Here is a 16,718-nt window from a genome sequence, read left to right as displayed (position 1 = left end):
GAGGATCAAGTAGCATGTGTCTCACTGCCTATTGCTGTGGACTTTGGCATCATAACCAGATGAGGGCCTTTTAACCTGGCCTGCTACAGCTTGGGTTGAAGACAAAAACGCTAATTCCCTTAATGGAGTGATCAAATTCATCTAGTTGCAAACAGAAGGCAAAATAGGGTTCTACTGTAGACACTGCCATAAGTCTTGAGCTCTGGAATGATAGGATTTTTTCCTTCTTTGTTTCTTTAAGCTTGTGACTGCCTGAATTGCAGATGCTTTTGAATTTTGGTTCTTTTTTCCTCCAAAGGAAATTTTTATTATTACAAGGAACACATTCTTTTAATTGATATACAGGAAGAGAAGCGGCCTAAATTAGGCTTGGCGGTAGGGGCTGGGGTTTTTGCAGGTTGCAAGAGGATAGAAAAAGGAGGTTCATTTGTCCAGCCATCAGGAGAGAGGATTTCATACATTGCAGAGCTCATGGCAACTCAGCTTCTTTTGGGAAAATTGCTTCCCCCCGCCAAAGACAAAAACTTCCTTAATCCTTGCCTACCCCTTCACTGGACGCAGTAAAGAGGCTCCATGCTAGCATTCCCAAGAGACAGGACACCAAGGGTATTTAGGCTGCTGTTCCAGGCTCTCTAAAGACCTTTCATTTTCCAATTAGCCAAGTTCTTAGCATCATCAAAGGACCGTGCTTCTTGAGAGAAAAGACTGTGACCTGCCCTCACTCTGCCAAGCTGAAGGACTCTGATTTGTATGGTAATTGCAGCCCTTTATGGAATGAATGGCACCCTCCCTTCTGCATTCACACAGTTTTCATGTTAAACTAGCTTGGAAATATTTGTGGGGAAGAGTTGCTGTCAGGAAAACATTGCAACAGGCTAATCTTGCTAGGCTCTACCTCTCATTAATCACCAACATGAGAGGGGTCCTTTTAAATTTCTTTATTGGAAATGGTATATGGAACATTTTTTACCTGGATATGTTGACCCAAATTATGATCCTTGCTCCCCTGACCCTGTCCCTATCCCCCACCCACCTCCATGCCTGTTAAGAGAAGTGGTAAGCAGGGCTCTTGCTATTCCCAAGATATGGCAACTTAGCTTAGGAACAGATGCTGTTGGCCCCCCAAGTCAAGATGACTTTGTGGGCAAACCGCCACCTGGACAAGGGATGTGTCTGTGCTGGTCTTTGTCACCATTTCTCAGATTGGGGTTGGCCCAGTGCCCCTCACCACAAAGAGCAAACCTGGATGGTAGAAGCTGTACCCCTGGAAGCACCACATGAATTTGCATGGCACTGACACCAACACTCAAGGGACCCAGACCAGCTCTCCAGGCTGACTTTGTCTGCATTGTGAAGAAATGCATTAGTCATGGAGCTGGAGAATCAAATAGGGTGAGGAAGGCCCTCCTCACCCCTAGCACAGCATTCCAGGAGAGAAGTGCCCAAATTCTGGCCTCTCACCAAAGCTGCCCTGGGAGGGTGGGGCTGAAATTGGCCTGGCTTTTTGGCAGGCAGGAAACACTCACCAAATGCCTTTACAACAGGGGAAAACCCACCACTTGCCTCTTCTGTCTCTGCTTGTCCTTCATGGCAGCCTAAGCTGCTGTTTATATGTGGACTGTGCCAGTCACAGCAGGTAGTAGAGCCATCACCAACCTCCAGAGCCTGCTGAGTCTATCTGAGAAGAGAAAAAGTAGGTTGTCAGCCTTTGGCCAAGGGCTGAGAGCTGCCCTCTGTAACAAGAGGGCAGCAAGAGGTGTCACCTCTGCAGGGGGCAGTCATAGCCCTGACATACTTTGCTGGGCTTTGGAAGGTCGCATATCACAGTAAGTTTTAGCACTGAGCATCAGCTCATGGTTTGAACATTGTTGCCTGCAAGTCCTTTCACTGTCCCGGCCAGCCCAGAGACAGGATCCTCACCAGCAAAAGTAAGGCAGTCAGGGTGCATGGCTGCAGAAGCAGGCTCCTTTGAGTCTCACTCTAGATCCAAGCAGTTCATGGCTGAATCCCAGCTGCAGCCTAGAAGAGGAAGGAAGACTGACTGGGGACTCATGATGACAGAACAGGGTGACACTGGGAGAGCCAACCAAGCTCCAGGCCTCTCCCCAAGCATATGCCAGTGTTTGCTTAGCTAACATCAAATATGTCCCGGACTACTAAATGTGTAGATGTCAAGTCCGCAAATGAACACCATTTCTGCACTGCAAGGTCATGGGATAATGCTTTTGGATATGACTTCAAGGGAAGATGTGACTTGAGAGAAGGTGACTGCTCTTATCTTGCTACCCAGCAAGCAGGCTTATGTAGTGTCAGATAGCTCTGATCCTGAGAATTCTCAAATGAGACTGGCCTTCAGGGGACCAGTGACTGGATAGAGAAGGCCACCTAGAAGGTCTCTCCCAGGGCTGTCAGTTTCTCAGTGCTTTAACGCCTTCAAGGAAGTCCTGCCTTGGGGCTCAGTTAGGGCCTGCCCCAATTGTCTGGACTCAGCTTGGGCACCAGTCCATGAGCCTCCTGGGCCAAAGGCTTTGGTCAAAACCAGTCTTTCTCCCTCAGTACTGTACCAAGGAGGGAAGTATCTTCCCACACCCAGGGTGCATTCCCCTCATCCTGCTGCCAGTGACTTTCCCACCCTTGCCAGTGCTACCGCCTCACCTGCCCTCGGCCCCCAGGCCCAATAGCTAGAGGGAGGCATAGGGGGTTTAGCAGGGAGACTTCAAGTTTACCCATGTGTACGTTGCATCCAAGTTGTTTTTAATATATATATATCAAAAGTCAATTATCTATTTTTGTATTGTTTGCATTTTATATTCATGGAAAACAATGTTTATCAATTGTTCTTTTCTGATATATTTTATTTTTAAGCGGTGCTGTTTACAGTTTTAGACAAAACGAAGATGACACAAAAATTGCTGCTGCTTGTGCAGAGGGCTGGCATCTCAATTGCCCAGGACTCTCGCTCTTTCCCCTCTCCCCATCCCTGATGTATCGTACTGTCCATCCCCTCCCTCCATGATAGGGACAGCAGAAGATGCCCAGGTACTAAGACAAATGCCAGGTGACTCAGGCATGTGGAACCTGGTAGACAGTTTGTCGTTTATGGTTTATTTTTTTCTTTCAGACCTTGCCCTTACCCGTGTATAGACCTTCTGTCTCTGTCCCTCTTTCCTCTATGTTTTGTGCTCTAGTTTTGAAACCAGAGTGCCCACGTTTTGCTATTTGTCGTGTTGAGTTTCTGCAAAGGAGCATTTTGGGGATATTCTCCACCCAGAGAGGAGGGCAGGGGGTTTCAACTATTCCCCCTCTCCCCAAGAAGCTGGGGGAGACAGATGGAAGTGATGCTTGAACCATCAGGAATTGTCCATCTCATTGAGGAAACCCTTACATGGGACTTTCCAGGAGCTCAGTTGATTGTGACATTCGCCCAGAAGAGACGTTGGGGAATTCCTTGACCCCTCTTGCTGCTTTGGGGGAATCTCTTCCTCTGCCACCATTCCCACTCCCCTGCCCTGCTCCAGCTCACACACTGATGGGACTTTGGGGAACAGTGACTGTTAGGGTGATGACTTGCTGGCCTGATCCCTACTTTTCCATCACTATAGTCACTCCAAAGAAGAAAATCCACATGGCGTGTATATGTGTGAGGGTTGGGCCTACTGAGAGGCAGGGCTTTAATTATTATTCTTGTTACTATTGGTGCTTATTTTCCCTGATGAATACGGGGTGGGGGGGGGGGGAAGAAACCAGGAATGTATATTTAGGTCATGTTAAATAAAACGGCTGGGGGACAAAGGGAAGAAATTGGAAACTGCAGTACATCCTCACCCCAGGTGTAAGAGTTCTTTCTCTCCCAGTGCAAAAAGGGGAGCATGGCCCCTGAATGTGCCCTAGCTTCCCCTTCCCTATCCCTGAGACATCATGGAATTACCTGGATTGTGACCTCTCCAATCCTAGTTCTCATTGACATCTGGATATCTTGATGCACTGCCTGTTTGTAACAAATATTTCTTTTGCTGAATGCTAATAAACTGGGTTCAAGAGGGACCCCCAGTCACTAAAGTGCATTCTTGTGGTTTGTTCCACAGCAACATGCCTGTGACCCATGGTTGTTGGGTTTGCCCTTGAAGGGAAATGAAAAAAAGCAAGGGGGTGTGTGGGAGTCAACAAGTAGGGGGAACAGAAGCCAGAGCTGAAACTGAAAGTAGAGGAAACTTCAGTTCATCCAAGCCATGCCCTGCATCTCAGTCTGATGATGTGTTGCTCTCCATCACACCGTCCATGCCCTGAGACCTGCCTGGGGGCTGGCTAGCACTTCTGAAATTAGCCTCAGTTCATGTAAGTGTGCTGGCTTCCCCACCAGCCAGGAGGCAGAGGTGTGGACCTCCTCCTGATGGCTCCAGCAAAAGGATGCATCTAATGGTGGGACTCTCAGGCCAACCTGAAAGGAATAGCATACTTTACCCAGGCCTAGGGGCAGAGATGCTGGCCAGGCAGCTGACTGCCCCACCTATTCAGCTGTGGGGATGATTGGGAAGCATGTGGCTTCTGCCCCTTATTGCAAGGCACCTCATCTGTTGGCACCAGCAACAGATGTCACCTGGGTCAACAGATGTCACAGCAACAACTCAGTCACCTGTGTCATATCCTGATATCCAGGCCTGTCCAAGCCTAGGCAGTAATCACCTTCCCTTTTCTATTACCCACATAAAGGCCTACCTGTGCAATCAAACAGGAGAAGGTGATTGTGCTAATGGCTCAGGTTTCTCTAATCCAAACTCTTACCACTGGCCCCTGGTAAGCAAGGGCATCTGGCACCTGTTGGTGGGCTTCCTTGAGTTCTGCCCAACTTCCATGTACAAGCCAGAAGGCCTGAAATAGCAGCCGCTTGAACGTGCTGTGGATAGTGCTGCTAGGCTCCCTGGGGCCCCTTTTCAGACTAGATAAGAAGCTTGTTGGCCCCCAGGACCTCGTGAATCAAGCAAAGCCAAAATAGAAGCAAATTACCAAGAGAGAAAAGAGAACATCCTGGGAGGGAAGTTGATAATGTATAGAAATGGAATTCTCCACCCTGGGCTGCTCATGAAAGGAAGAAGAGTGTTGTAGCTGCTCAGGGAGATTTTGGAGCAAGACCTTCTGGGAAGGCCTTATTACATCCATTGGAAATTCACGGGAGTCATGGAGTCAGGGAGGCTTGGGCTTCTGCCCGAATTTTTGCCCCTCATTAATCTATGAGGACTTGGGCAAATCCCTTCTCCTTCTGAGTCTCAGTTTCCCCAACAATAATATGTGGTGGCATGGGCATAGATTTGACTAGACTAGTTTCCGTATGTAAGACAGAAGATTGGGCTACCTCAGAGTGACCAATGGAACTTTGTCAACTACCTAAGTCCAGCACTCCCCACACTGATTCTAACTCAGTTGGCCTTGGGGGGAGTTCTTTTTGTGGTACCCGACATGACTGACGTATTGCACCTCTTCCTGTTCTGCTGTGACTGATAGCTACCTTCACTGTGACATCCTGGGGAGTCCTTTGCAATACTAGAGAGGGCCATTGGTGGAGGGAACCTCCTAAGACCTTCCTTAGATCATCAAGAAAACTGGCTTGGTCAGCTCTAGTGCTATTCTCTGGTCTGCTTGAGGGCTGGGGTTGTGCCTAGCAAATGGGCTGCCTTTGTTCCCAGTTTCTGTTTAGAGCAGATGGAAACCCTGCAGACAAGGGAACTTTGTGCAAGACTTTTGGAGGATGCTGTGGGCAAGCTGCTAGCTCCCCACTGCCCCCACCCTGACTGGGCTCTGGGCCCTACTGACTGTGTTCCTCTTCTGGATAATTCCTAGACTTTGACTGGCCTGCATGACTTTCAGGAGCCAAACCTAGCCAATAGGAGCAAGTGACCTGTAGTAGCACTTTCTAGTCTGCAAATTCCTTCCATCTCCATTTTCTTCTAAAAGGCCCCTGAAGCAGGTGGGCAGAACAGATGATTTTATACCCAGTTTACAGGTAAGGAAATTGAGGCATAGAGAAGTGAAATGACTTGCTCATGGTGATCTAGAACACTGACTGCAAATCAGGGTGGGAAAGAGGATGGGCAGGCTGGGGTGGAAGATGTGGTGGAAGAGAAAGATTAATAATAATAATTTTCCAAACACATAATAATATCATTGATGTGTGCCAGGCCATAGACACTTTACATTATCTTGTGTAATCCTTACCTTAACTGTATGAGGTCGACATTGTTGTTATCTGCATTTTCACATAAGAAAACAGGGCCTCAGAAAGGTTAAGACCCTTGCCAAAGTTCACACAACCAGATCACCAGACTTCAAATCTTCTGCTATTTCTATTGTAGTGAAGCTGCTGTTACAATGTACATTATGGGTGCTAGGGGTGAATCCCAGCAATGTTCTCAGCAGCAGGCCCAAAGTCAGAGTATCCTAAAGCTAAAAGGGACCTCTGGCTGCTTCCTTATCCCACTGAGCCCAGCCTAGCTTCCCAGCTCCAAGCCCAGGTCAGAGGCCCTTGTGAGCCCAGGGAGCAACCCCTTTCCCCCACTCCCACCTCCAGCCTTGGATCTCTGGGAATTGTTCCCAGCCAGGTGGGCCCAACCCTTCTCCCACTTAAACCTGCTAATAAGCAGCCTGGGAAAAATGATGAATGGCAGAGTGAGTCAATAGACGTGAGCCTGGAGAACTGGCCTCTGGCCACTCAGACCTTCACCATCAATTGGAGCATTGCCTCATGAAGAGTTACTTAATTGCAAATCACTTAATAGCCACACTGGGAAACAGTCTCATTCTCTGGAAGAATAATTGCTGTCTGATGGGCTCTTGAAGGCTGCTCTCCTCTGCTCCTTCAGTTTCTCTCCTGCTTTTCCACTTCCTCCTTCTGGATGCCTGAGCATATTTTCTATGCGGTTCTCCCAGCCCATCGAGAACCTCATGAGGTTTCCCAAGGGCTCCTATGCAGAACCCAGTGCCAACAGGAAGTGGATGCTCTGCATGTCCACAAATGCTATGATTAAAAGTAATGTTATGTCCTTCAAGAGGCTGAAAATGGAATAAGCATCCATCTCCATCCACAAACTCAGATGTGGGTGGGCAAGAAATAGTCCTTGTTTGTTTTATTTAAAGTAACTGAATTCTGACTCCAAATCTCCCATCCTAGCAGGGAAGCAGAAAATTCCATGTTTGTCATGACTGGGGACCCACTCAAGGGTGGCACTGGAATCCAAGGGGTACTTCGATTACCCAGAAATTAAGGCAAGGGCAACTAATCTCTAATCTATTCCAGTCACCACTGATACCCTCATTTTCCATGCCAGCAGTGAGGGAAGGGAAGCTGAGAGCCCTGAGGTCCTAGGTCTTGCCTCCCTCTGGGTACCTTAGAGCCATCTCCTCCCCATCTTTGAGGCACTGCCCTAAGCAGTGCTTGTGTTTCTCTACTGCCCCAGACTCAGGAGCTCTCCCTTTCCAGGTGGGGCTGGGAGTGCTAGGGATCTCTCTTCTTTTATTTTTTTTTTCTCTCTGGGCTTTTCCTTCTCCTTTATGACTATATATCTTCAATGGGATTGTCATACTTTTATAAAAGAATGATAGATTCAGTGACTTCAGTCTGCTTTGGCTTTCTATACTGTGAAATCCATCTTGCAAGAGGTCTTTCAAAGGCCTGGTTACCTCCATGGAGCAGGAGAGTGGGGAGTGGGGACATAGAGGGACAACAGACACAAACAAACACGAATATTTCCAGAAATTACCCTGCCACAAAATACTGCCTTATTGAAGAAAAAAATTTTTCACTGTCTTAGAATTTAGAACACCAAGATTTTAGTCCCTTTAGTTGGCCTGCAACTGATGGAAACTTGATTTCTCAGAGCCTCAGTTTCTACATCCTTAAATGAGGGGTTGGAGAACACAGAATCTCAGGCTGTGGTCCTTTCCTCACCCTTTCCCTTTTGATGCTTAAATTTCTCCTACAACATCTGTCTTGTTGCTGCTCATCTCCCCTAACATAGAATCCTGGGGAAGTTTTAATACCTAAGATGTCCCTACTTATATTGAGCTGGAATAGGCCTAGCTTAGTCCCTGAGAGCCACACAGATCCTGTTTGCTATCTACTCTCTTTGCCCTGTAACAGTCCTTCCAGATCGGAAGGCAGAGATGGTGTTCTTTGGTTCAACAAATATTGAGTACCTGTTATATGCCAGGTTCTGTTCTAGGTTCTGAGGGTGCAACAGTGAATAAGCAAGCTTTTAAAAAATCCCTACCCTTTTGGAGCTTACTTATTTCCACATGTGGGCAGAGAATAAAATGAAATGAATAAACAAAAGTTATAGTATGTCAGATGGTGATAGGTACAATGGAGAAAAATAAAGGAAAGACAGGAGGTTGCAATTTAAAATAGAGTGGTCAAGAGAGGACTCACTGAGCAGGTGACATTTGAGAGAAGAACTAAAACCTTGAGGTGAGAGCAGATAATAAATACCAGGAACAACCAGGAGGCCAGTGTGCCTGAAGTGGAGTGAGTAAAGGGGGCAGTAATAGGAGATGAGGTCACAGAGATAATGTTGGAGTGGGGGAGGTGGGAAGACCATTGTAAAGACTTTGACTCTTGTCCTTAGTTAGATGGGAGCAGAGAATGACATGACCTGATTCATGTGTTACCTGGAGTTGTCTCTTTTCCAGGCTAAACAGCCCTAGGTCCTTCCAACCTTTCCTCATATGTCCTTGGTCTAAGCCCCTTCCCCAGCCTTCTCAATCCCTCCTGGACGCACTCCAGTATTAGTGGCCCTCTTCAAGTTTGGGTCCCAGAACAAGACTCTTTAGACAAATTCACCTGGGTGCTTTTTCATTATTCCTGGACACCTACAAGAGGCTAACTGGTATGAGTTTTGGAGCCAAACAGACCTGGATACTCTTCTTGGCTCCACGACCTACCAGCTATGTGAGCTTGGATAAGTGAGACCTTCTCTAAGCCTCAACATCTTCATCTGTAAAATGGAAGAAATAATCTGTATCTTGTGGGGATTAGTGATGATGTGTATAAAGCTTCTCTATACAGTGCCTGGCCCATGTGAGCCCTACCCAGATGATGGTCAATCTAAGTTGTCATTGTGGCTTGTATCCTTGGCACATAGACAGCCTCAATTTGGATCCTTGGTCGGTGTGGACCTGTAGTGGGAGAGAATCTAGTCAACCTGGTCACCCTCTGTGAAGGCCTAAGCTGCTGGGGAAGTAAGAGTATGGGCCCATAATGTTTCTCCCATTGAGTTCTGTGAGTGCCTGTTGATGGCTGGACTTGGGGCTCCCAGAAAAGCCAGGGCTGTCAGTATCTAGGATCAAGGTCCCATGTCCTACCCCAAGGGAAGGTAGGATTGGAGACTTCAAGGAGAATGGGTGGCAAGTTTGACTTCTTTTATCAGAAATTGGAGGTGCCTGAAGCCAGGAAATCTGTAATGGGCTGTACCTGGAAGAGCATGCTAAGGTCTGAGCTGTATAATCAGGATTAAAACCATCATCTAAGTAAGGAGCTTAAAGTAGGCATGAGAAGCCCAGGTACAAAGGGAGGAAGAAAGTGAGGAACAGGAGGACCAAACAGGTGAGTGTGAAGGAGATAAACAGTGGCTGGTGCTTGGTGTCAAGGCTGGGCTTTTATGAGTTCCCAACAGCTGTTTGTGTAAGCATGTGAGCTGTATCTACATACAGGGTGCAAACAGAGGACTAACCAAAATGCTTTCCTCAGGGTCCCTACCTTGAGGGCTGCTTTCAGGTCTTAAAGCCAAGTACTTGTAGGGTATTTATAATGCCACTTCTGGGGCTGGGCTTAGTGGTAGGCCAGTCTGAAGAAGGACTCTACTCACCTGGGAGCTGAAAAAATGGCTTGAGGCAGCCCTGTGCTGGGAGCAGCCAGAGTGTGTAACAGGCAAGTCCTTGAGATTCTGAATAGGTCTGTCATCAGCCTTGAGCATATTTTCTCACCTGCTAAATGGGGCCATTAATGCCTACTCAGCCTCCCTCCCACCAATCCTGTGCTTCAGCAGAGACCACCTTCATTTTCCTACTGGAAAATGCAGTAAACACTAAATGTGAAAGTACTTTTTAAAAAATTGTAAAAGGCTACAGAAATGCAATGTGATAGTAGTACTCAAATGCTTTGGCACTGGTTGTCTGCCCTCTATGAGCTCATCTCTCTCACAAAGCCAGGGCCCTATGGAAAGCCAGTAGCCGCATCCTACATTGTAACAACGCAGTCATTGGATACAGTGACTTTAAAGTCTTATTTTTGACGTGTATGTGTGGGGGGTATGTTTTCTTTTTTTTATTTTGAAAAATTGCCGCAACTAAAGGAATTCACTTTCTTGATTCTCCCAACTCCTCAATCTCAGTTTATCCCCAACTTCCTCATCCATCAAGTAAGAATATGAATTCCTGTCCTGTCTCCCTCTTGTTTTCCTCCTGAAATGGATATACAAGTTATTTGGAAAACTGTAAAGCAAAGTGCCAAATGGTTGTCATTACTGGCATTATCTGTGCAGCTTGGATTCTTCTGGAGGAGGCTGCATCTTCAAATTGACAATTACTGCCCTCATACTAAGTCTGAGATCCTGTGCTAAGTGTTATAAATGGGTGTAGAGATAAGCAGTGGTGTGTTACAGCCAGCTTGTACCAGCTCTCAAGAACCGATTGTGCACATCTCTTTCCAACTCCGCATTCAATGACATCACATTGGTAGATAAAATTGGCAACGGTGAGAGTAATTTCCACCATGGAAATCGGCAAACACTACAAATACGGAACTTTTTTTTTTCAGAGATCTAGAACTGTTTCAATCATAAAGGAGCTGCCAATTTAGCGGTGGTGTGTATGTGTGTATTTCTGTGTGTGTATGTCTGTGACTGCACATGCATACATACTGTGGGAAAGTGGTAAGGTAAGCAGGCACATGATTATAAGAGGAAAGTACTAAGTTGAACCATGTGATATTGCTGTTTGTGCCAGTCAAAACTAGTTGAGTACTGGCAATTTCATATATTTCAACCTAATAGAATGTCATCTTTAGCAGAGGGGAGTACCTGGAATGGAAAAGGATTTCTCAAGTCCCCTCAGATGACCTGAGGCTGAGCTGGAGTTAGGCCCCGGAACTCCTAGTTCCTTGTCTTAACCCTGAAGTCTCCATTAGCATTTTATTTTCCTCTGATTCCTTGTCAAAATGGACAAGGCTCTGACATGAAAACCACAGTACTGATTGGGTAAGATAACCACAGGCCTTTTACCTCATTGCCTCCTCTAAATTAAGGTTAGAATTCAGGTCATATCCTTATTCCGTAGCCTCATTGTCCCAAACACACACTTTCTCTCTCCCTCACTCTTTCTCTTCACCCCCACCCTCACCAGTCTTCCTGTGTCTTGCATCCTAAGAGTGCAAGAAATTAGAGTATGTCCAGAGGAGAGCAAAGGAAAGTTATTATAACAGTTGGAAATAGGATCTATGAGGAAAGGTGAAAGGAAGTTTGCCTTGAGAAAAGAAATTTGCCTGTCAACAGAATAATAATGTCCACATCTCAAAAGACAGATATACAGGGGGTGCTATACTGCTTTTTTCCATTTCCTGAAGCCAGAAGAATTCAACATTTCACTTAATGGCATTACCAGCCAGCCAGACTCTTAACAAGAGTCATCACTGACTCCTTTCTTTTGCTCAGTTGCCATATCTAATCGTTCACTAAATTCTGTTGACTCTTCCCTTTAAATATTTCTTGAATCCATCACCTCCTCTCCATCTCAGCTGCCATGGTCCTAGGTCAGGCCTTCACCCCTAGTCTCCACTGAGCTCCATGCATCTACTCTCAGCTGCTGCCACCAGAATGTTCTTTAGAAATCACCCAACTGTTCAGGCCATGCCTCTTGTGAAGTCACGATTGCCTATGAAATTAATACTGACTTCCTCAACCTGGCATTCAAAACCTTCTATCTTACAGCTCCAAACTTTTTTGTAGTCCTAACTCTTACCACTCTATATACTAGATGCTTTAGCTGATTCCTCAATAGGCCCCCACTGTTACCACCACAGGACCTTTATACATGCTCTTCCCTCTAACTAGACTTCCACCACCTTCATCCATTGAAATCCTACTTATCCTTCATTACACTTCCTAAATGCCACCTCCTTCTGTTTTCCACATCATAGGAGGTTCATTTGCTGTTCTGAACCCTATTCATTTGCCTTTCTGTGTTGTTAATCAACTTAGTATAGTCGAAAGAGTAGTAGCTTTTAAGCCAGACTGCTTAGGTCCCAGTCCTGCCTTTGCTACCTACTAGCTGTGTCACATTGAGAAAGTTGCTTAACTTTTCTTGTGCATATTTAAAATGGGCAACATATTAGTACCTCCCTCAGAGGTTGTTCTAAAATGTTAAACATTTATTAACTTAATGTTTGTTAACTGTAAACTGAAACATAGTAAATGCTGCTGTTATATTTATATTCTTGTCTCATCTCTCTGACTAGCCTATTATTCCTTAAGGGCAGAAATAATACATTACTCATCTTTATGACAGGTAATAATGATTTTTTAAAAATGTTTTACAGGGTCTTCTGGTCCAGATGTACTTCCCCTAAAGTACAATTATAAATTCTGGAAATAACATAAGACACAACCAAAGGAGAACTTGATAAGTGGTAAGAAGAGGTGAGCTGGCTAGGGATCATAGAATTGGAGGAAAATAGCACAACATCAGGACATCATGCATCCTCCAACCCATGAAAAAATAGTGACATGGGCCTGGTATTTCCTGACCCCAAACCTAACAACAGAAAGCAGCCAAGGAAAGTTTAACCCTCTCCCAGAAGGAACAGATGTCCCTCTGACAACATCATGTGATTCCAACAGCACCAGCAAAGAGGATTGACTGGGAGTTCTGCTAATAATAAGCAGTAAAAGGAGCCATTCTCTTTCTCTGCCAGGCCTCAGATTCCTCTCTACTATTAAGAGACATCAGGTAACTATGTGGTACCAGCAAGGGTTATCCTAGCAAAACAAGTGGCCCAGCTTGGGATATGCTCATCCTCCTTGCAGGACACTGACTATTTTCCCCCTAACCTAGGTTCACCAGGTAGCCTGGCCTGGGGGATTCTCTCTACCCCTCAGGCAGCAACATCAGAAACAAATGGGAATTCCATCAGCACCAGATAGACCAAGAAGACTAAAATAGTACCATAAAGACCACAAAGAAAACTAAATTACCATTGAAGCCACAGCCCACAAAAGTAGTCCAGGACCTGCATGTTAAACCTAAACAGGATGACTGCCTGCTAACATAAAACATTTATATAGAATGCAGAGTCTCCTAACATACTATGCAAAATATCCATGATAAAATAAAAAATCACCCATCATACAAGAGCAAGGAAAATCAAACTTTAACAAGAAATGACAATCAACAGATGCCAACACTGAGATAAATCAGATGTTGGGAATAATCTGATAAGGATTTTGAAGCAGCCATCATAAAAATGCCTCAGCAGCCAATAACAAATTATCCTGAAGCAAATGAAAAAATAGAAAATCTCAGCAATGAATTAGAAGTTATCAAAAAGAACCAAATGAAAATTTTAAAACTAAAAAAAAAAAAAAAAACAGTAACTGAAATTTTTAAAAATGCTGGATAGACTCAAAATTGAAGGATATAACAGAGGATAGAATCAGTGAACTTGAGGACAGATTAGTCGAATTTATGCAATCTGAACAATAGAGGGAAAATAGGTTGAAAACAATGAACAAAACCACAATACCAGTGGGACAAAAACAGAAGATATAACATTTGTATCATTTGAGTCACAGAAGGAGAGAAAAGAGAATGGAGGTGAAAGAGTATATGAGAAAATGATGGATGAAAACTTCCAAATTTTGGTGAAAGATATAAACTTACATATTCAAGGAACTGAGTGAACCCCAAATAGGACCAATACAAACAATCATAATTAAAACTTGAAAACTAAAGAAAAGAAAAAACCTTGAAAGCATCCAGAGAGAAACAATATATTATTTATAGGGGAACAAGAATTTGATTTTATTTTAATAATTATTAAAGAAAGTCACAATTTTATTCAGTTTATTTTTTCTGGTTTTATTAGATAAATAAAAAATTTTCAGTGGTTCAGAAATAATTCTTTTCTTATTGAAATATAGTTGGATTATAATATTATATTAGTTTCAGGTGTACAGCATAGTGCTTTAGTATTTTTAGATTATACTCCATTAAAGATGTTACAAAATAATGGCGATAAGTCCCTGTGCTACACAATATATTCTTGGTTGCTTATCTATTTTATACATAGTAGTTTGTATCTCATAATCCTGTACCACTATCATGTCCCTCCACCCTTCCCTCTCCCCACTGGGAACCATTAGTTTGTTTCCTATATCAATGAATCTGTTTCTTCAATCTCAATGAATCTGTTTCTATTTTACTATATATATTAGTTTGTTAAATAAAACAAACTATTTATTAGATTCCGCATATAAGTGTTATCTCTGACTTAAATCACTAAGCATAATATTCTCTATGTCCATTCACGTTGTTGCAAATGGCAGAATTACATTCTTTTGTATGGCTGAGTATTCCATTATACACACATAACACATCTTCTTAATCCATTCTTCTGTTGATGGGCACTTGGGATGCTTCCACATATTGGTTATTGTAGATAGTGCTGCTATGAACATTGGGGTGCATGTATCTTTTCGAATTATTGTTTTCATTTTTTCCAGGTGTATACCCAAGAGTGGAATTGCTGAATCATATGGTAGTTCTATTTATGGTTTTTAAAGGAACCTCTGTACTGTTTTCCACAGTGACTGCACCAATTTACATTCCCACCAGCAGTGTACAAGTGTTTCCTTTTCTACACAACCTCACCAAAATTTGTTATTTGTAGACTTTTTGATGATAGCCATTCTGACAGGTGTGAGGTGATATCTCATTGTGGTTTTAATTTGCATTTCTCTGATGATTAATGATGTTGAACATCTTTTCATGTGCCTGTTAGTCATCTGTGTATCTTCTTTGGAAAAATGTCTATTCAAATCTTCTACCCATTTTTTGATTGGATTTTTTTGATATTCAGTAGTATGAGCTTTTTATATATTTTGGATATTAACCTCTTGGCAGTGATATCAATTACAAATATTTTCTCCCATTCCATAGGTTGTCTTTTCATTTTGTTGATGGTTTCCTTTGCTATGCAAAAACCTTTAAGCTTAATTAGGTCCCATTTGTTTATTTATTTATTTTTTTATTTTTGGCTGTGTTGGGTCTTCATTGCTGTGCACAGGCTTTCTCTACTTGTGGCGAGCGGGGGCTACTCTTTGTTGTGGTGAGTGGGGGCTACTCTTTGTTGCAGTGAGCGGGCTTCTCATTGTCATGGCTTCTCTTGCTGTGGAGCACAGGCTCTAGGCACACAGGCTCAGTAGTTGTGGTTCACGGGCTCTAGAGTGCAGGCTCAGTAGTTGCGGTGCACGGGCTTAGTTGCTCCGTGGCATGTGGGATCTTCCTGGGCCAGGGATCGAATCCTTGTCCCCTGCATCGGCAGGTGGATTCTTAACCACTGCGCCACCAGGGAAGCCTTCCCATTTGTTTAATTTTGCTTTTATTTCTTTTGCCTGAGGAGACAGATCCAAAAAAAATATTGCTATGATTTATGTCAAAGAATGTTCTGCCTATGTTCTCTTCTAGGAGTTTTAAGGTTTCAGGTCTTATATTTCAGCCTTTAATCCATTTGAATTTGCTTTTGTATGGTATGAGGAAATGATCTAATTTCATTCTTTTACATGTAGTTGTCCAGTTTTCCTGGCACCACTTATTGAAGAGACTGTTCTTCCCTGTTGTATATTCTTCCCACTTTTGTTATAGATTAATTGGCCATAGCTGTGTGGGTTTACTTCTGGGTTCTCTATTCTGTCCCATTGTTCTGTGTGTCTGTTTTTGTGCCAGTACCGCACTCCTTTGATTACTGTAGCGTTGTAATTCAAAGAGGGTGATACTTCCGGCTTTGTACTTTTTTTTCAAGATTGCTTTGGCAATTTGGGGTCTTTTGTTGTCCCATATAAATTTTAGGATTATTTATTCTAATTCTGTGAAAAATGTCATGAGTGTTTTGACAGGGATTACATAAAATCTGTAGATTGCTTTGGGAAGTTTGGCCATTTTAACAATATTAATTCTTCCAATACAAGAGCACTGGATATCTTTACATTTCTTTGTATCATCTTTAATTTCCTTCCTCAGTGTTTTATAGTTTTCAGAGTATAAGTCTTTCAACTCCTTGGTTAGGTTTATTCCTAGGTATGTTATTCTTTTTGATGTGATTTAAAAATAAGATTCTTTTTTTAACTTTCTCATTCTGATAGTTTCTTATTAGTGTATAGAAAAGTAACAGATTTCTGTATATTTATCTTGTATCCTGCAATGTTACTGAATTCATTTATTGGTTCTAATAGTTATTTGGTGGAGACTTTAGGGTTTTCTATATAAAGTATCATGTAGATGACAGTAGTGACAGTTTTACTTCATCCCTCCCAATTTGGATGCCATCTATTTCTTTTTCTTGTCTGAATGCTATGGCTAGGACTTCCAATACTACGTTAAATAGAAGTGGTGAGAATGGGCATCCTTGTCTTTTCCCTCAATTTAGAGGAAAGGCTTTCAGGTTTTCACCAATGAGTATC

The sequence above is a fragment of the Balaenoptera musculus genome, chromosome X (assembly GCF_009873245.2).
Source record: "Balaenoptera musculus isolate JJ_BM4_2016_0621 chromosome X, mBalMus1.pri.v3, whole genome shotgun sequence".
NCBI lineage: Eukaryota > Metazoa > Chordata > Mammalia > Artiodactyla > Balaenopteridae > Balaenoptera > Balaenoptera musculus.
The sequence above is the reverse complement of the archived record's forward strand: the minus strand, read 5'-3'. Positions refer to the sequence as shown.